Source organism: Pristiophorus japonicus, chromosome 8, assembly GCF_044704955.1.
Source record: "Pristiophorus japonicus isolate sPriJap1 chromosome 8, sPriJap1.hap1, whole genome shotgun sequence".
Classification (NCBI taxonomy): domain Eukaryota; kingdom Metazoa; phylum Chordata; class Chondrichthyes; family Pristiophoridae; genus Pristiophorus; species Pristiophorus japonicus.
The window spans coordinates 217198671-217216669 of NC_091984.1; positions in this window are offsets into that span (position 1 = coordinate 217198671).

Here is a 17999-nt window from a genome sequence, read left to right on the forward strand (position 1 = left end):
CATAGGCAACTGATTGGCTACAATTTTACATGGATAAAACAAATTACAACTGAAGAGGTATAGTTGTGGGTAGTCTGTTAGGTTTAGGGTTATGGTTGGGAGCAGAGTTAAGGTTCACATTACGGAGAGGTTTATGGTCAGGTTTAGGTTTAGTCCATGTTAGCGAGTTAAGATCTGCATTAGAAGTTAGGATGAGGGTTGGGGTTCACCAACCTGCAGTCAGGGTCAGAGTGAAGGTCAGAAATGGGGGTCAGTTTAGGATTGAATTTGGTTCCATGCTGGTGTTAGGCACAGGACTAGGTTAGTGTTAGGGTTTGTTTTAGGGTTAGGGTGACAGGGAATGCATACAGTGTCAGCTGTGGCTTAGTGGTCGCACTTTTGCCTCTAAGTCAGAAGGTTGTGGGTTCAAGTCCCACTCCAGGAACTTGAGTACAAAAATCTAGGCCGACACTCAAGTGTAGTACTGAGGGAGCACTGCGCTGTCATTAAATTGAAGCCCCGTCTGCTCTCTCAAGTGGACATAAAAGATCCCATGGCACTATTTCGGAGAAGAGCAGGTGTCCTGGCCAATATTTATCCCTCAATCAACATAACAAAAAAAACAAATTATCTGATCAGTATCACATTGCAGTTTGTGGGAGCTTGCTGTATGCAAATTAGTTGCTGTGTTTCCCACATTACAACAGTGACTACACTCCAAAAGTACTTCATTGGCTGTAAAGTGCATTGAGATGTCCAGTGGTCATTAAAAGGAACTATATAAATGCAAGTCTTTCTTTATTTGTTTGGGTTTTGGTTTGAGTAGGGTGAAGATCAGTGTACATGTTCGGATTGTGGTTCGGTTTAGGTTAGCCAAATTGGGGTTAATCCACATTAGTATTATGGTGAGACCTACCACAGAACAAAGCAAGCTTTTTAATAAATGAAAATCTTTATTTAACATAAAACTTGCTAAGAGGAAGTTGAAAAAGAACTAGGATGTTAATTGGCTTATCACTCACCATGTCTAAACAAAACAAATAAGATGCTGGGTTACTGACAAAATGCCAGACTGAAATTTTATGGTGCACATCTGAGTGATTGCATCGAGTTCTGTCTGCCACAGTACAAGGGGCATCCAAGCCCGAGAAGCAGCACAAAAAGCAGTGCTACGAGAAACAACTTGATAAGCCAAGACTCGAGCTTCGAGAGAGGGGTTTCAGAGGGGTCCTTATAGAGGTTTGCGAACATATGAACAATGACGGACAGGATAAGGCAAGGATGATGCCAGAAATGTGAGAGTATACCTATCAGGAAAGGATGAACAGACTTTTCGCTTGAAAAAAGGCAGAGGGGTACTTAAATTAAAATTATGAAAGGTTTTGATAAAGTAGACACAGAGAGACTATTTCCACTTGTGGGAAAGAGCAAAACTAGAGGCCATCAATATAAGATAGTCACCAAGAAATCAAATGGGGAATTCAGAAGAAACTTCTTTACCCAGAGAGTGGTGAGATTGTGGAACTTGCTACCACAGGGAGTAGTTGAGGTAAATAGTATAGTTGCATTTAAGGGGAGGCTAGATAACCATATGAGAGAGAAGGTAATATAGGATTAAGCTGACAGAGTTAGATGAGGAAAGAAGGGAGGAGACTGGAGTGGAGCATAAACGCCGGCATAGACTGGTTGGGCTGGAAGGCCTGTTTCTGTGCCGTATATCCTGTGTAATCCTATGTACTGGTGCATCCAGCCTATACCTCCCTCGGAGCCATGGGAGAGGTGATAAAAACAGATAAAAATACAGGCCAATTAGAGGAGAGAAAAAAAACTGGAAAGATCCTCTCCAACCAAGATTTAGGTGATCAAAACTAGTCGAGGATGTCACATCGGCCCTGCTTTAAAGTTGCACCATACCTACGTCTTGTAGAAGGTGATCTCCCCCCCCAGCCAGAAATAGGTCCAGCTCTCACTTGAAGGAATAAAGTGATTCAGCATTCATCGCGCGAGATGATAACAGAAACGTCAGGTCAGACGTCAGGAAATATCTCTTAGTTATTCCTTATAAATTCAACAGATCCAAGTTGAAAGAATCAATCCTTCCCAACTTGTGACATTTACAATACCAATTCTAAAAATTTGTTGAATATACAATTAGATTCCCAACACCAAAGTGTGACCAGTTACTTCAGACAGGATAGTCAACAGCTGGAAATGGATTATCAGGAAACGTGGTTGAGTAAAGAACTGGATGCTGCAGTGGGAATACTGCAAGGTTTGTATTGTGGGCGGATGGGATCCTTTCCCACTTAAAATCTACCTCATGGAACTGCTAACATTTCTACAAATCCATTGACTAACAGCCAGAGTCAGAATTTTGTGCATTAGCGCAAAATGTCTCTTGTGACAACCTTTCCAAAATAAAAAGCATCTTTAAATTACAGCAGCTCCAATTTTTAAAGTTTTATCATCTGCAATTTGGAAAAGCAGCAACTGGACAAAGTTCTAAGGCCGAAGGCACAGGCAAGAGCCCTGTCCATTACCTACTGCCAAATCTGCTCTATACAGCCGGCCACAGGAAGGTGACCAGGAGTGGGAGGGCTGAACTCGCCCAATAAATCTACTCACTGTGGAGAAGCCCCTAGGTTCCATTTAGAGGGGAGGAGTTTTCTTGCCCATTCCGAACAGTGAGTTTCTCCCGACAGAGAGAGAGAGAGAGAGAGAGAGAGAGAGCACTGCCTCACTCCGGGGTTTGTTCAGTCAGCCATGTTCCGGGTCATCACTCTCCCCCTGAAAGCCAGAGGCAGACTGCCACGAGAAAACAAAAGGGCCTTCGAACAGCGATAGGAACACAAAGCTAGGCAATAGAAACTGTATCACGATGGTTGCCTTGTGTTACACCCAGTAACCAATCTCACTCACTCTTTCTCTCCCTTTCATCTCCGTTCCAGTGAGTCAAGGGGGGCTGGAGTTGATTTGACCGGGATTGATGGAATCACTGATGGTTATTCCCAAACCTCTGCGGTACAAGGATATTATTTAGGCATTTTTAAACGAGAGCTAGGTATTAGTTAATCAACGTAACTGATGCAGAGTGTGTGCCATACTGCCTCAGTGATCAACATACAGACCCTCCAACAGCAGCCAGCATTTTCAATGCCATTCATTAACTACTGTTTTTTTTATTTGAATCAAAATTTAATTTAAAGAAATTAACTGCAACAATTTCCAATTTTAAATGTACCTGGAGAAAATAAAGCCTTCTATAAGCATTCAGTATTTAACTTATCACTATTATTTCAGTTGCCCACTGACCTTTCCTGGAACACTACCTTACTTGGGGAATCGCATCCAGATTGTACACTGGTGGGTACACCCTGCACTGCCCACACCTTCCTCATTAATGGAAAACTAATAAGCTATCACCTCCCTCATAACTGAACCATGACACACATGTTTTGCTGTAACATACAACTCCCCCGCCCTCACTATCACTGTGACTCTGCTTACAGCCCCATTTCTTTCCATTAGGTTCTAATACCAATGTCACCGCCTGTCCTTTGAATGAGGGTGACTGGATGGATCTTGCCGGAGATTCTCCATGACTGAGAGATGCAATCACTTACAGGACAGTGGAGCACTGTCAATTTTTCCTGTGCTTGAGACAAGACAGTTTACACAGAAACACTCCAAGTGGTCAAAAGGGAAAGAAAAGTGACAGTCATGAAACAACCTCACTGACTACATCGTGGTATACCTTTATAAATCACTGGTTAGACCTCAGCTACAGTATGGCGTCCAATTCTGGGCATCACACTTGAGAAAGGTGGTTAAGGTCTTGGAGAGGGTTCTGGGATTTACCAGAATTGTACCAAAGATGAGGGAATTTATTTACAGGGAGAGACTAGAGCAAAAAAGATTAAGGGAAGATTTAATACTCAACACTGTCAGCTGTGGCTCAGTGGGTAGCACACTCACCTCGGAGTCAGAAGGTTGTTGGTTCATGTCCCACTCCAGGGACTTGAACTCATAAATCTAGGCTGACACTCCAGTGCAGTGCTGAGGGAGTGCTGCACTGCTGGAGGTGCCGCCTTTCAGATGAGACGTTAAACCGAGGCTCTGTCTGCTCTCTGAGGTAGACGCAAAAGATCCCATAGCACTATTTCGAAGAAGAGCAGAAGAGTTATCCCCGGTGTCCTGGCCAATATTTATCCCTCAATTAACATAAGAAAAAAAAAGATTATCTGGTCATTATCACATTGCTGTTTGTGGGAGTTTGCTGCGTGCAAATTAGCTGTTGTGTTTCCCACATTACAACAGCGACTACACTCCAAAAGTACTTCATTGACTGTAAAGCACTTTGAGATGTCTGGTGGTCGTGAAAGGCGCTATATAAATTCAAGACTTTCTTTTAATAGACATGTTCAAACTGATGAGGGCTTTTTGATAGAATACATAGGGAGACATTGTTTCCACTGGCAGGAGGGTCAGTAAGCAGAGGACACAGATTTAATATAATTGGCAAATAAGCTGGGCGGGGCGGGGAGAGCGGGGCAGATGGTGAGGAGTGATTTTTTTAAAAAAAGCTCAGAGAGTTATGATCTGGAATGCATTGGCCGAAACAGCGGTGGAAGAAGATTCAATAGTAACTTTCAAAAGGGAACTGGATGTATACTTGAAAAGGTAACATTTGTAGGGCTATGGGGAGTGGAATCAATTGGTAATTGTTTCAGAGAGGGCTGAATGGCCTCCTTCTGGTGCTGCATGATTCTATGATTCTATGAATGAGTTGAGGTCAGGGTGGTGCACTGTTCTTGGACATTGGCGGCTGGAGACTGTGCTAGTTCATATTAAGTTTTGGTTATGTTAAGTACTTAAAATTCCCCTCCCCATAAAAAACAAACTAAAATTATACAAAATCTCAGCGCTTGTCAGGCAGCAATATAAAGCATGCTTTAAAATCACAGTTCTGTACTTCTAACACCAACTCTGAACATAAAGCACAAAGTAAAGCACAGCTCTCTGTTGCATGGTTGACTAGAGCAAACCTTCTCTCCTCCTTTTATTACGGTCTCCCCTCCCATACCATACACATTCCCTTCTACCGAGAGGCAGCCAGCGAACCACCCTCAGGCCATACCATATCACTGTCTATACAGCTGCTTGTAACGACTTCCCCAATCCTCCCTACTCTGTTCCCTCCTTGAAAGAAACACCTGCCGACACTAACATACTTAGTAAACCAAGTCCATTTTTGCTGTTACTTATAACTTGGGTGCTTGTGATTCTACATATACAATGTGTTTCCCGGCCTCACTGTTGTGGTTTAGGACACCAGCCAAACCCCGCGAATAGATTAGTGTAACTCACTCCAAGATATCTATTCTCCTAAATAGAACTCCTAATCAGAATACCTCAGTTAGATTCCAACCTGTGATTCACTCCAAGGTAACCGCAATTAACTCTCCCATCTCCTCAATACAATCAGTTCCAAGGGTCCATTATGGTCTGTCTAACCAGTTATTAATATAGGACACGTAATGTCCCCCAATCTTAGATGGGGACCAGTGGGGTCGCAGCAAGTTCACTATATACTCCAAGAACCACAGAGAGACTGCAACAAAACAAAATCTCCAACTAGGCGTTTATCCAGTACAATTAAACCTAATGCACAATCTTTGGCCCAACCTAGGAGGAGCCGTCAGATAGCAGCACTGGTACACATGCTGCAGTCTCCTTTGTCACCCCTGCTTGGAAGGATGTGTCATTTTACAATTATTAAACCGATTTAATTAAATTTCCAAGTCATGCGTGACGAGGACTAGTTGACTGTTGCATGCGGCTATCCATTATGTGTCGTAATTTCGGTTTGAAATGTCTCAGAGCAGAGTTTGATCAGAAATACCAATCATCATACTAGTCGCCTAGATTCAGTTGCCAGAGATTGCCCCATTGTTACTGGTGTGAGCTCCCGATCATCATCACCCCTCAGCACAGCTACGTGCAATCTCTTTGCAGACAAAGGGAATAAGATACCGATTCTACAAATAAAGCCCAAAAACACAAGTGTAAAGTCGGCACTTCCTCGAAGGCATTTTGGCCTTCATCTTCCTCCTTCACAGAAATTAAAATGCTTCAATCACCTCACGAGATATCACTGATCAACACAATCATACCAAGGATTCCTAACATGTGGCCTACCCTCGGGTACAACACCCTTCACTTAATGGAAAACACCTCAGAACATGTCATAAATTGGAAAATTAAAAAATGGAAAAGTTATGTGGGGGATAGAAGAACCACAACCCCCTCCCCCGCCCTCCACCATATGCAAAAGAATCACATCACAATCCGCTTATATCCCAGAACAAGTGTAAGTTAAATACATAAACATTTACCACACAAAAAAAAGCTCACAGCACACGGTTTCACTTTTACAATACAGTCCTCCAGAAGATTTGCAAGACAAAGATCATTTAATCCCCAGAGAACGGATTGATGTTAATGCAACTTTGAAAGGAAACAGAAAAAGACAACTGGAAAATCATTACATGAATCAATTTGGTTGAAAATACAGGAATCTAAATTAGCCGCACAAAATGATGTGCAGAATATTCTCAATTCAGTAAAATGGAAGTTTTTAAACCCTTCCAGCAATTGAAGACTTCTCGCTGTTCAGTAACTTTTAGCAAGTTTGCAAACAGAGAAATGCCAGGAGACAGTCAGGCGATGTTATAATTGTGTCCCTGATCTCATTGGCTGCTATACCCCAGAGTTATCAAGAATCGCAACATAGCAGGTTGGCGAAATGAAGCACAGCATCACGGGCACAGGCTCAACTATATCATCGAGAGAAGATCCAATCAGCAGTAGAGACTCGCCAATCTCCCATTGCGAGGGGAAAAACATCTTCAGAGTACTTGTGTATCAACCCTCTTCCCCATCCATCCAAAGGCCAGAGATTTTATGCTCCCCCATTCACTACCACATGATATATACCAGTTAGCCAAACTCCCGTTATAAGCAGGGGGTGTAAACTTCAGTTTCTGCAGTCAAAACATGACTCAAGCTCCTTGGCGTAGCTGAAGTACGAAGAAGCTCATGATGTGTAAGTGAACAGGAACAGATTCACCCCTTCCCTTTCTCTGCGATCTCTTTCAGCCCCCCCCCCCACCCCGAGATGTCTGCGCTCCTCAAATTTTGCCCTCTTGAGCATCCCTGATTATAATTGCTCAACCATTGGTGGCCGTGCCTTCAGCTGCTTGGGCCCCCAAGCTCTGGAACTCCTTCCCTAAACCCCGCCGCCTTTCTACCTTTCTTTCCTCATTTAAGACGCTCGTTAAAACCTACCTCTTTGACCAAACTTTCGGTCATCTGCCGTAATTTCTTCTTATGCGGCTCGGTGTCAAATGTATTTATTTTGTCTTGTAACACTCCTGTGAAGCGCTTTGGGATGTTTTACTACGTTAAAGGTGCTATATAAATACAAGTTGTTGTTGTTGTGAAACCACCTACGTTCCTCAGCACGTGTGGCTTCAGCTGAGTGAAAGCGGTCTAGCCAACAATATTAAGGATGGCAGTATATGAGCTCTACAGAGAAACTGCATTGTAAATCAGAATGCTGCGCCAGGCCAGGAGACCTGTTCCTTCACCAGAAATTACACATCTATGGCAGCAAGATTCATAATATTGCCATGAGGCCATTTGTGACCCAACTCCCCTTCACAAAGGGCCCTCGGAAGGCTTGCTGCTGCATGTTTTGGAAGTTCATCTCAAGGTCAACTAGGATGTCAACAGTCTGGTAATACTACCCTACGGTTTCACTCTAAGTTACGGTGTCTTATGGAGTCTCCTCAATTACTGTGGGTCACATCGCCACCTACACAGCCCTGTAATTGTGAATATACATCAGAACATCGTTAGTAGTCGCCACGGTGCAAAAACAAACAAAAGGAGCTCTGTTGCACTCAAGTTTCCAACAGTGCACCAGATACAAAACAGGAAAAAGAAAAATGGAAATCTGGAAACACCCAATTCTATTGTGATACGTTGCTGAAAAAAAGTGTTGCATTACTTACATTAAAAACTTCCAGCCTTCGTACAACTTTCTATAAAACTCCTTGCCCAGAGTGTCAGCTGTGACTCAGTGGGTAGCACCCTCGCCTGTGAGTCAGAAGGCTGTGGGTTAAAGTTCCAATCCCGGGACTTGAGCACATAAATCTAGGCTGACACTCCAGTGCAGTGCTGAGGGAGTGCTGCATTGTCGGAGTTGCCTTCTTTCGAATGAGATGTTATACCGAGGCCCCGTCTGTTCTCTCAAATGGACGTAAAAGATCCCATGGCATTATTTCGAAGAGCAGTGGAGTTATCCCGTATCCTGGCCAATAGTTATCCCTCAATCAACATAACAAAAACTGATTATCTGATCATTATCACATTGCTATTTGTGGGAACTTGCTGTGCGCAAACTGGCTGCTGCGTTTCCCACATTACAACAGTGACTACACTCCAAAAGAACTTCATTGGCTGTAAAGGGCTTTGAGACATCCGGTTGTCGTGAAAGGCGCTATATAAATCCATGTCTTTCTTTCTTTCCAGTGACCATCAGTCTCTGTGAGACCCCTTATTTTGAATTCTCAGGTCAATTTTCTTGTATCAAGGTATCACGACACGTCAGGACCACCAAGAACCCCTGTCTGTTTCCCCCCCCTCCCCAATCTGAGAGGACAGACCGCCCCAGCCTTCAACCACATACTGCTCCACAGCTGACTGCTAGGAAGTGCACATGACCCTCTCTCCCAACTCCCTTGCCCTGCCCCACTGCACCACAAGTGGGCTTGGCTGTCACCCGGTAATACTATATAGTTGAGACCAATTCCACGCGTGCAATTACCAGGAGTTTGAACTTGCGCTCTGTGACAAAGAGCTGGAATATACCACCCACCCACAAACAAACTGAATTAGCAATAAAAAATAAAATAGTTGAACATTAACATGGAACAAGACATGGAGTACGTGCCCGTGATTTCTCCATGTGGCAAGATCCCACTGTGCCCAGGTCATGAGCAGAGGCACTGACGCTTCAACACAGGCGGCTGGCATTTCACACGAGAGGCGCAAAGAACAAATTTATTTCACGCTGACTGGTAAAACTCACCAGGGAAATCTCCTGTAACAACAGAGTGTTTCCACAACACTTTCTATGCCACTTTCAGTCGATGGAGATATTTATGTGCCACGCTTGCTGTAACAACAGGCTGATTTCACGCCAACTGATCCATTTTTCGCTATATTTCTCCTTTAAAGTACCCATGGAAACTCACGGATTACCTTGCATGGATCGTGTGGTTAAACACCAGAACACACCCACAAGATAAGTACGCCCTCGTAATGAAGGAGCAGCAGAGCTTCATATTGTTTCCCGTTTGGCATATATATGACTACCTGTGGAAAAAATGTTGCTCCGCCGGGTCTTTGTGATCCCACACAAAGTCTTCTTAATTATTTGACGTACTATAAAAGACCAAGCCCACAGTTGCCATTGCACAAATCATTAAATACAATGCATTAAAGCGTCAGATTCAATTATAGTTCTCCGCCCTTCCTTTTACAGGTCTTCCTGCGTCTCATCTTGGCTGTGAGAGGCCAGGTAGTAACCTGCTCTCACTTTGTAACCAGCAACTGGACACAGGAAACATACACCATGGCCTAGGCTCCCTCTCCCCGCCCCTGCTTCCATTCAGCACCTTCTCAAAACAGAATCGATGCAATCAGGAATCCACCACTTGACAGCACTGTGGACTTTCAAAAGCCGGTGCAGCAGATCACACCTTCAGATAAAACGATCAATAAAAGTGGAACAAGGCAAACAAGACTGAAGGAATATTAAAAGTGACAGATTAATGGTTAATGGTTCTACCAAGAACTTTCATACTTCTTCAGACACTGTATACGCCAAACACCCTTCCTGCTAACATGCCTGTGAAGCACCTTGGGACGTTTTGCTACATTAAAGGTGCTATATATATATATATATATATATACACAAGTTGTTGTTGCTATGTGGCAGAGCAGGATAGTTACTTCATCATTTCACTGAACTATCCAAATGCCTTCAAAACGATACATTATTCCCACTTGCAGACAAGCTACACGTTGCGTGCGACTGTGTCGGTGAGCTGGTACAACTGTTATCAGTCCCAGTTACACAGAATCCGTGCAGGTGAAGTGATACAGCTGTTTTTGGGCTCAGTAATTACAACTGTTATCAATCACCATTACCGACAGCAACAAGTGAATGGCAGTAATAATCTTTTTCCCCTGCTACTCTTCTGTCACCTCTTCTTTTCCTGGAGGTGGTGACTCCTTGCAGAGTTTTGGTGGCCCTCTCGTACCTTGCCATGTGACCATCCTTTGTGTGAAAGTCTAGAGTGGCTATTTGACTGCTGGAGCATCACAGCCAAACCGATCCTGTGCTGACTCTACATCCACATGTAGAAGTGGTCCAGAAGCGAGCACCATCAGCGGGTGGACTGATTTTTCCTTGCTCAGCTAAATTAACTCAGGACAAACTAGGGATCAAACTTTGGCCGTCTTGGTTTGCACGACTCGGTTTTTCAGCCCCAAGACCTTTTTGTGGAGCAGAATAAAATGCACTGTCTGATGTCCTGTGAGGATTAGCTAACTTTATACAAGTGACAGCACTTTCAGCAAAACACACTCAGCGGCCTTTTACAAGGCTGTAACACAGAGGAGTTCAGACCATACTATAAATCACAAGACCATTAACCCACCCCCAACACAAACACTTCACAAGGGGAGTAAACCCCTTGCACAGTCACTGGAACACAATGCATTTGAAGCATGACCATATTAAATTAGTGGTTTCATGTAACAATTGGACACTCATTCGAGGGAGTTACCCTGGATAAAATGAGAAACACAACATAGTACCTCAGAGGCCAGTGTGACAGGATATTGGGGAAAACCCACACAAAGGCGGCGATTCCTCCCTTAAAAACAATCTCCCTTGTCTAATCCCATCCACACATTTCAAAATCCGGAGAAAACAATGCATCTCGCCTCCAGCAGGATTTTCAGAACACACTGCTCCAGCTCTCAATGATAAAAGTTAAATACAAGGTCCCGCTTCCTTCACACCAGGAGAAAATAGATTTTAATGAAATAAATTTAGACACAATACTTAATACTATGAAAAACAGAGGCGTTACAAAACTATTACAAGACATTTTAGGATTATGGACAGGTTGCATACAGGCAAACCCTACAGCTAAACCTACAATCTGCTCCAACTCCCAGAACAATGCACAGTGAAGCGATTATTGTATCTTCAGTGGGGGAGGGAGAGTCAGTGGGGGAGGGAGAGAGAGAGAAGCCTTATTTCAGACACTCTGCTGGTTGATCTCTGTTTATTGAACAACCAGGGCTATACCTTTAAAACAATCCAAAAGTGGACGGATACTGTCTTCAAAAACACTCGGTGCCGATTGTGTGGACCGATTTCTCCGCCACAATATGACAGGCTGCAGTCAGTTTCTTTCTGGCTTTGTGTGAAACGCAAATCCCAACACAGCACAAAGGGAAGAACATCATTTAAAATCAAGAACAACAAAAGTTTCTGGCTGCCGATGACTCACTGGTCACTGCCTTTCTCTGCCCTTTGGGATTAACTCTGACAATGTGGGAGATCCGGGGGTGGCAGAAGTCCTGCCCGGGGTGGGAGGCGAGATCGCCTGGCCCCAAGTCAGGGGCAATCGCTGGGAAACTCACCGACCTGCAGACACAGAGCCCGGGGACTGCTCCAGCATGCGGAGTAACATTCACCGACCACACACTCACACACACCAGCTTGCAAACACCATGTTCTCCACATTACATGCTCCAAAAAGGGGTTTCCAAAGAAAACTTCAATTCCTTGAATGCTCTCGGGACAATGGAGATCAAAGAATGTCCAACGCCAGCGTCCTCATACCCAAGCACAACGTTGTCCCTGGGATCAAATCTTTCTCTTTACCTTCAGTCTCTTTCTTTACCTGAGAAACGTGGCGCTCCCCCTGGTCTGAAACTCCTCAGTGCCTTCCGCCAGCTTCCACCATTTCCACCTGCCCGAGTCTGACCCTTCACCTCCTCCCAGAGTGGCCAAACCTGGGACAACCTACTCTGCTGGAGGAAATCCAAGAGAGGAGGGCCATGGAGAGAAGCCGTCAGCTCACACCCCAAAACAAACAATAAAAAAATCCATAGCTACAGACACAACATACTCTGCTGGAACAGCTCAGAATTACAACCCATAGCCGCAACCACCCCAGTCCAAACCAACAGCCTGCAAACAAAAGGAACTGAGAAGTTACCACAAACAACATCATACTCTAGTGGGAAAACTGAGAATTACATCAGACAGCAGCAGAATTGATAGCATGACCAAACCGGGATACACATGTAGACAGGACGGCCACCTGTTGTCAAACCAAAAGTTGGGCACCCGGTGCGGGGCTGGGAGACGGGCAGATTTGGGGGCCTCCTTGGTGGACTGCTCCTGGGCCTGGCCCTCTTCCGCGATTATGTTCGCGACTGGATGTTCCTGGAGATAGAAACATAGAAAATAGGTGCAGGAATAGGCCATTCGGCCCTTCTAGCCTGCACCGCCATTCAATGAGTTCATGGCTGAACATGCAACTTCAGTACCCCATTCCTGCTTTCTCACCATACCCCTTGATTCCCCTAGTAGTAAGGACTTCATCTAACTCCTTTTTGAATATATTTAGTGAATTGGCCTCAACAACTTTCTGTGGTAGAGAATTCCACAGGTTCACCACTCTCTGGGTGAAGAAATTCCTCCTCATCTCAGTCCTAAATGGCTTCCCCCTTATCCTTAGACTGTGTCCCCTGGTTCTGGACTTCCCCAACATTGGGAACATTCTTCCTGCATCTAACCTGTCTAAACCCGTCAGAATTTTAAACGTTTCTATGAGGTCCCCTCTCATTCTTCTGAACTCCAGTGAATACAAGCCCAGTTGATCCAGTCTTTCTTGATAGGTCAGTCCCGCCATCCCGGGAATCAGTCTGGTGAACCTTCGCTGCACTCCCTCAATAGCAAGAATGTCCTTCCTCAGGTTAGGAGACCAAAACTGTACACAATACTCCAGGTGTGGCCTCACCAAGGCCCTGTACAATTGTAGCAACACCTCCCTGCCCTTGTACTCAAATCCCCTCGCTATGAAGGCCAACATGCCATTTGCTTTCTTAACCGCCTGCTGTACCTGCATGCCAACCTTCAATGACTGATGTACCATGACACCCAGGTCTCGTTGCACCTCTCCTTTTCCTAATCTGTCACCATTCAGATAATAGTCTGTCTCTCTGTTTTTACCACCAAAGTGGATAACCTCACATTTATCCACATTATACTTCATCTGCCATGCATTTGCCCACTCACCTAACCTATCCAAGTCGCTCTGCAGCCTCATAGAATCCTCCTTGCAGCTCACACTGCCACCCAACTTAGTGTCATCCGCAAATTTGGAGATACTACATTTAATCCCCTCATCTAAATCATTAATGTACAGTGTAAACAGCTGGGGCCCCAGCACAGAACCTTGCGGTACCCCACTAGTCACTGCCTGCCATTCTGAAAAGTCCCCATTTACTCCTACTCTTTGCTTCCTGTCTGACAACCAGTTCTCAATCCATGTCAGCACACTACCCCCAATCCCATGTGCTTTAACTTTGCACATTAATCTCTTGTGTGGGACCTTGTCGAAAGCCTTCTGAAAGTCCAAATATACCACATCGACTGGTTCTCCCTTGTCCACTCTACTGGAAACATCCTCAAAAAATTCCAGAAGATTTGTCAAGCATGATTTCCCTTTCACAAATCCATGTTGACTTGGACCTATCATATTACCTCTTTCCAAATGCACTGCGATGACATCCTTAATAATTGATTCCATCATTTTACCCACTACCGATGTCAGGCTGACCGGTCTGTAATTCCCTGTTTTCTCTCTCCCTCCTTTTTTAAAAAGTGGGGTTACATTGGCTACCCTCCACTCCATAGGAACTGATCCAGAGTCAATGGAATGTTGGAAAATGACTGTCAATGCATCCACTATTTCCAAGGCCACCTCCTTAAGTACTCTGGGATGCAGTCCATCAGGCCCTGGGGATTTATCGGCCTTCAATCCCATCAATTTCCCCAACACAATTTCCCGACTAATAAGGATTTCCCTCAGTTCCTCCTCCTTACTAGACCCTCCGACCCCTTTTATATCCGGAAGGTTGTTTGTGTCCTCCTCAGTGAATACCGAACCAAAGTACTTGTTCAATTGGTCCGCCATTTCTTTGTTCCCCGTTATGACTTCCCCTGATTCTGACTGCAGGGGACCTACGTTTGTCTTTACTAACCTTTTTCTCTTTACATATCTATAGAAACTTTTGCAATCCGTCTTAATGTTCCCTGCAAGCTTCTTCTCGTACTCCATTTTCCCTGCCCTAATCAAACCCTTTGTCCTCCTCTGCTGAGTTCTAAATTTCTCCCAGTCCCCGGGTTCTCTGCTATTTCTGGCCAATTTGTATGCCACTTCCTTGGCTTTAATGCTATCCCTGATTTCCCTAGATAGCCACGGTTGAGCCACCTTCCCTTTTTTATTTTTACGAAAGACAGGAAGGTACAATTGTTGTAGTTCATCCATGCGGTCTCTAAATGTCTGCCATTGCCCATCCACAGTCAACCCCTTCAGTATCATTCGCCAATCTATCCTAGCCAATTCATGCCTCATACCTTCAAAGTTACCCTTCTTTAAGTTCTGGACCATGGTCTCTGAATTAACTGTTTCATTCTCCATCCTAATGCAGAATTCCACCATATTATGGTCACTCTTCCCCAAGGGGCCTTGCACAACGAGATTGCTAATTAATCCTCTCTCATTACACAACACCCAGTCTAAGATGGCCTCCCCCCTAGTTGGTTCCTCGACGATGGAGCACGCAGTGTCCACGGGTACGCTCGAGGCCTTCTGCGACTGGTGGGCACTGGAGGGACTGAAGTGTTTCATAACCCCCAGAAACAACATTTTAATTTGATTTGTTAAGTTTCATTTCAATTTGGTTTAATTTGAAAGAAAAGAAATAGACTTGGAATTATATAGCACCTTTCACGAACACCGGACGTCTCAAAGCGCTTTACAGCCAATGAAGTACATTTTGAAATGTAGTCACTGTTGTAATGTGGGAAATGTGGCAGCCAATTTGTGCACAAGCAAATTTCCACAAACAGCAATGTGACAATGATGTGATAATCTATTTTAGTGATGTTGATTGAGGGATAAATATTGGCCAGGACACCAGACCCCTGCTCTTCTTCGAAATATTGCCATGGGATCTTTTGTCCACCTGACAGGGCAGACGGGGCCTCGGGTTGACGTCTCAACCGAAAGACGGCAACTCTGATAGTGCCGCACTCCCTCAGCACTGCACTGGAGTATTAGCCTAGATTTCTTTTTGTGTTTTGAAGTCCCTGGAGTGGGACTTGAACCCACAACCTTCTGACTCATGCGAGGGTGCTACCCACTGAGCCACAGCTGACACACAATTTGCAGTTTATTGCTTGTGCCAGTTAAAAGGGGGCACTTGCTCACTGTCTTATTGGTGATGGCACCAGCCATCAATTACCAAATTTCACCATAAAAGGTGTAACTTGCAAGAAGGGAATGGGATCATGGCTTGGGTACAGTTGTTCATTTTCCTCCTGATGAGAATTAATTGCAAACCCTAATAATCAATGGGAAAAATGAAGCTCTTTTTTTTTGTAGTGTCCAATTTAAAGAATTTTTTGACATTTCTGGACCACCTGCCAAAAAACAGATGGGCAGCAAACCAACTTAACAGATAGAGTTAGGTTGCATCATGCCCAGTTTTGGGCTGGACCAGACTGGGTGGTAACTTTTGAGTGAGCTGTCTGGAGAATTTGTAAAATGTAAACTGGATACTGTACCAAAAATCTGTCTCCACTTCTGTGCAAAACTGGATCTGGTTTTGGTGATCTACATGTCACATCGCTCCTCCTGATCTCCCAACATTCTGCGGCTGCTACAAGCTGCTACGGACTTAAAGTTCTTGAGCTTTTGTGCATAAATTATTAAAACGTAATTTTTAAAACATATTAGAACCAACATCATTCAAAGAACAATGAATGAAGGAGTGATCTGCCAAGTGGCATAGTAGTCAATGACAACTTAAATGTATATATAGTGTCTTTAAGGCAGTTAGGCCTAGAAATTGGGGTCATTTACGCCCCCCGTTGGTGCAAACGACTGTTCACCCGGGCGCGGTGGCACTAATGACTCCCGCTAAATTCCACGGGTGTTTAGCGACGATGGTAAGCCGTAGCGTTCCGCTCGGCTGCGCTGGCGAAGACGACGTCATCACCACGCGCAGCGCCCCATTAGCACCCTGGACCCTAACTTGGGTATCGCCCCTTGAAGTTGTGCTGGACGATGCCAGCGACAGCTTCAGTGGACGTGAACCTGGTGGCAGGCCGCTCGCGATACTTAAAGGGGAGGTGGAGGCCATTGAACAAAATTCTGACGACTTTCTTCTGCGCCCGGTTGGTGCTTCGATCGCGGGATCTGTGTGGGTCCCCTCCCACTCCCCAGTGGTTCAGGGAGGCCTATTTCTTCTTTGCAGAGTTTGCAGCTTTAATGAAGGGAAGAGCCCCTATTATGCGGCAGCGCTATGTGACCCAGTGCTTAGCGCTGTGCCCCGCTCCCAACCCATCTGCCCCAGAAAGGAAGTGGAGCACGTTCTTTTGCGCTCTACTTCCTTTCGGGGGCGGTAACCCTAATTTTACGAGCGGGGCGGGATATCCGTGCCTGACGCAATATGTCCCATCTCCTGGATGTTACCGCCACTAAATGGGGCGCAATGGAATTTCATCCCGTAAGTGTTCCAAGGTGCATCACAGAAGAAAAATAGGGAAAATGGGTATCAAGCAGGAGTAAGAGAAGAGTTAATGAGATTAGGGACGTTTAGGTAGAAGTGATGGGTGTTTTAGGCTTTCACCAGCAAACATGAAAGTAGCAATGTGGAGAGATTTAGGGAGAAAGTTTCAGAAAGCAGAGGCAAGGTAGCTGAAGGCTCTGCTGACAATGGTGGAGCACAGGGAGAGGAGACAGCACATTTGGCCTAAGTGAAATTGGGTGGTCAAAATAGAGTTTTTCCCCTGAGATTTATATTGCATATTTTCTGTCAGATCTCCCATATCATTGTTCATAGTATGGGGTCCGGAGCGATGTTTTTTCTGCTAGTCCTCATTGAAGCTCAGTGCTCCTAATAGGCAAATCCAGATAGTTGAAACTACTTAGAATTTTCTAAATAGCTTGCAATTTTCAGACTGAGGCAGTCAGTGACTGTAATAAAGTGCAACACCTTGAAATGTGATGTCTGGTCTGTGATATCTGGCTTGTGACGTGCAAGCGGCAAGGATTTTATATATATGTTACGAGATCTCACATGGTTTTGCACATGATGGACTGAAAATATGCAATGGTCCGACATCTTAAGTGTGAGAGGAATTAAAAAGAAAGACTTGGATTTATAAAGCGCCTTTCACGACCACCGGACGTCTCAAAGTGCTTTACAGCTAATGAAGTACTTTTTGGAGTGTAGTCACTGTTATAATGTGGAAAACACGTGGTTTAAGTGTATTAATATTAAGTGTAATACTTATAGGAAGTGCACTCTTCCTTTTATTATAGATCATGATGTTGCTGAACAAGTCAGAAGATACTTAAGGGGTGAAATTGGTTTGGGTAGGGGTGCAAAACAGGTGTCCACGAACCAGCAGCCCCTTTTACACTCTGCCCATTTGTGACTTCAATGGAAAAGAAAATCAGGTGAGTGTAAAATGGCCTGGTGATTCACTATTGTGCTACCACAAAAGTGAGGGAGGTACAGTTTTGGTCTCATTTAAGGAGGGATATATCTGCATTGGAGGCAGTTCAGAG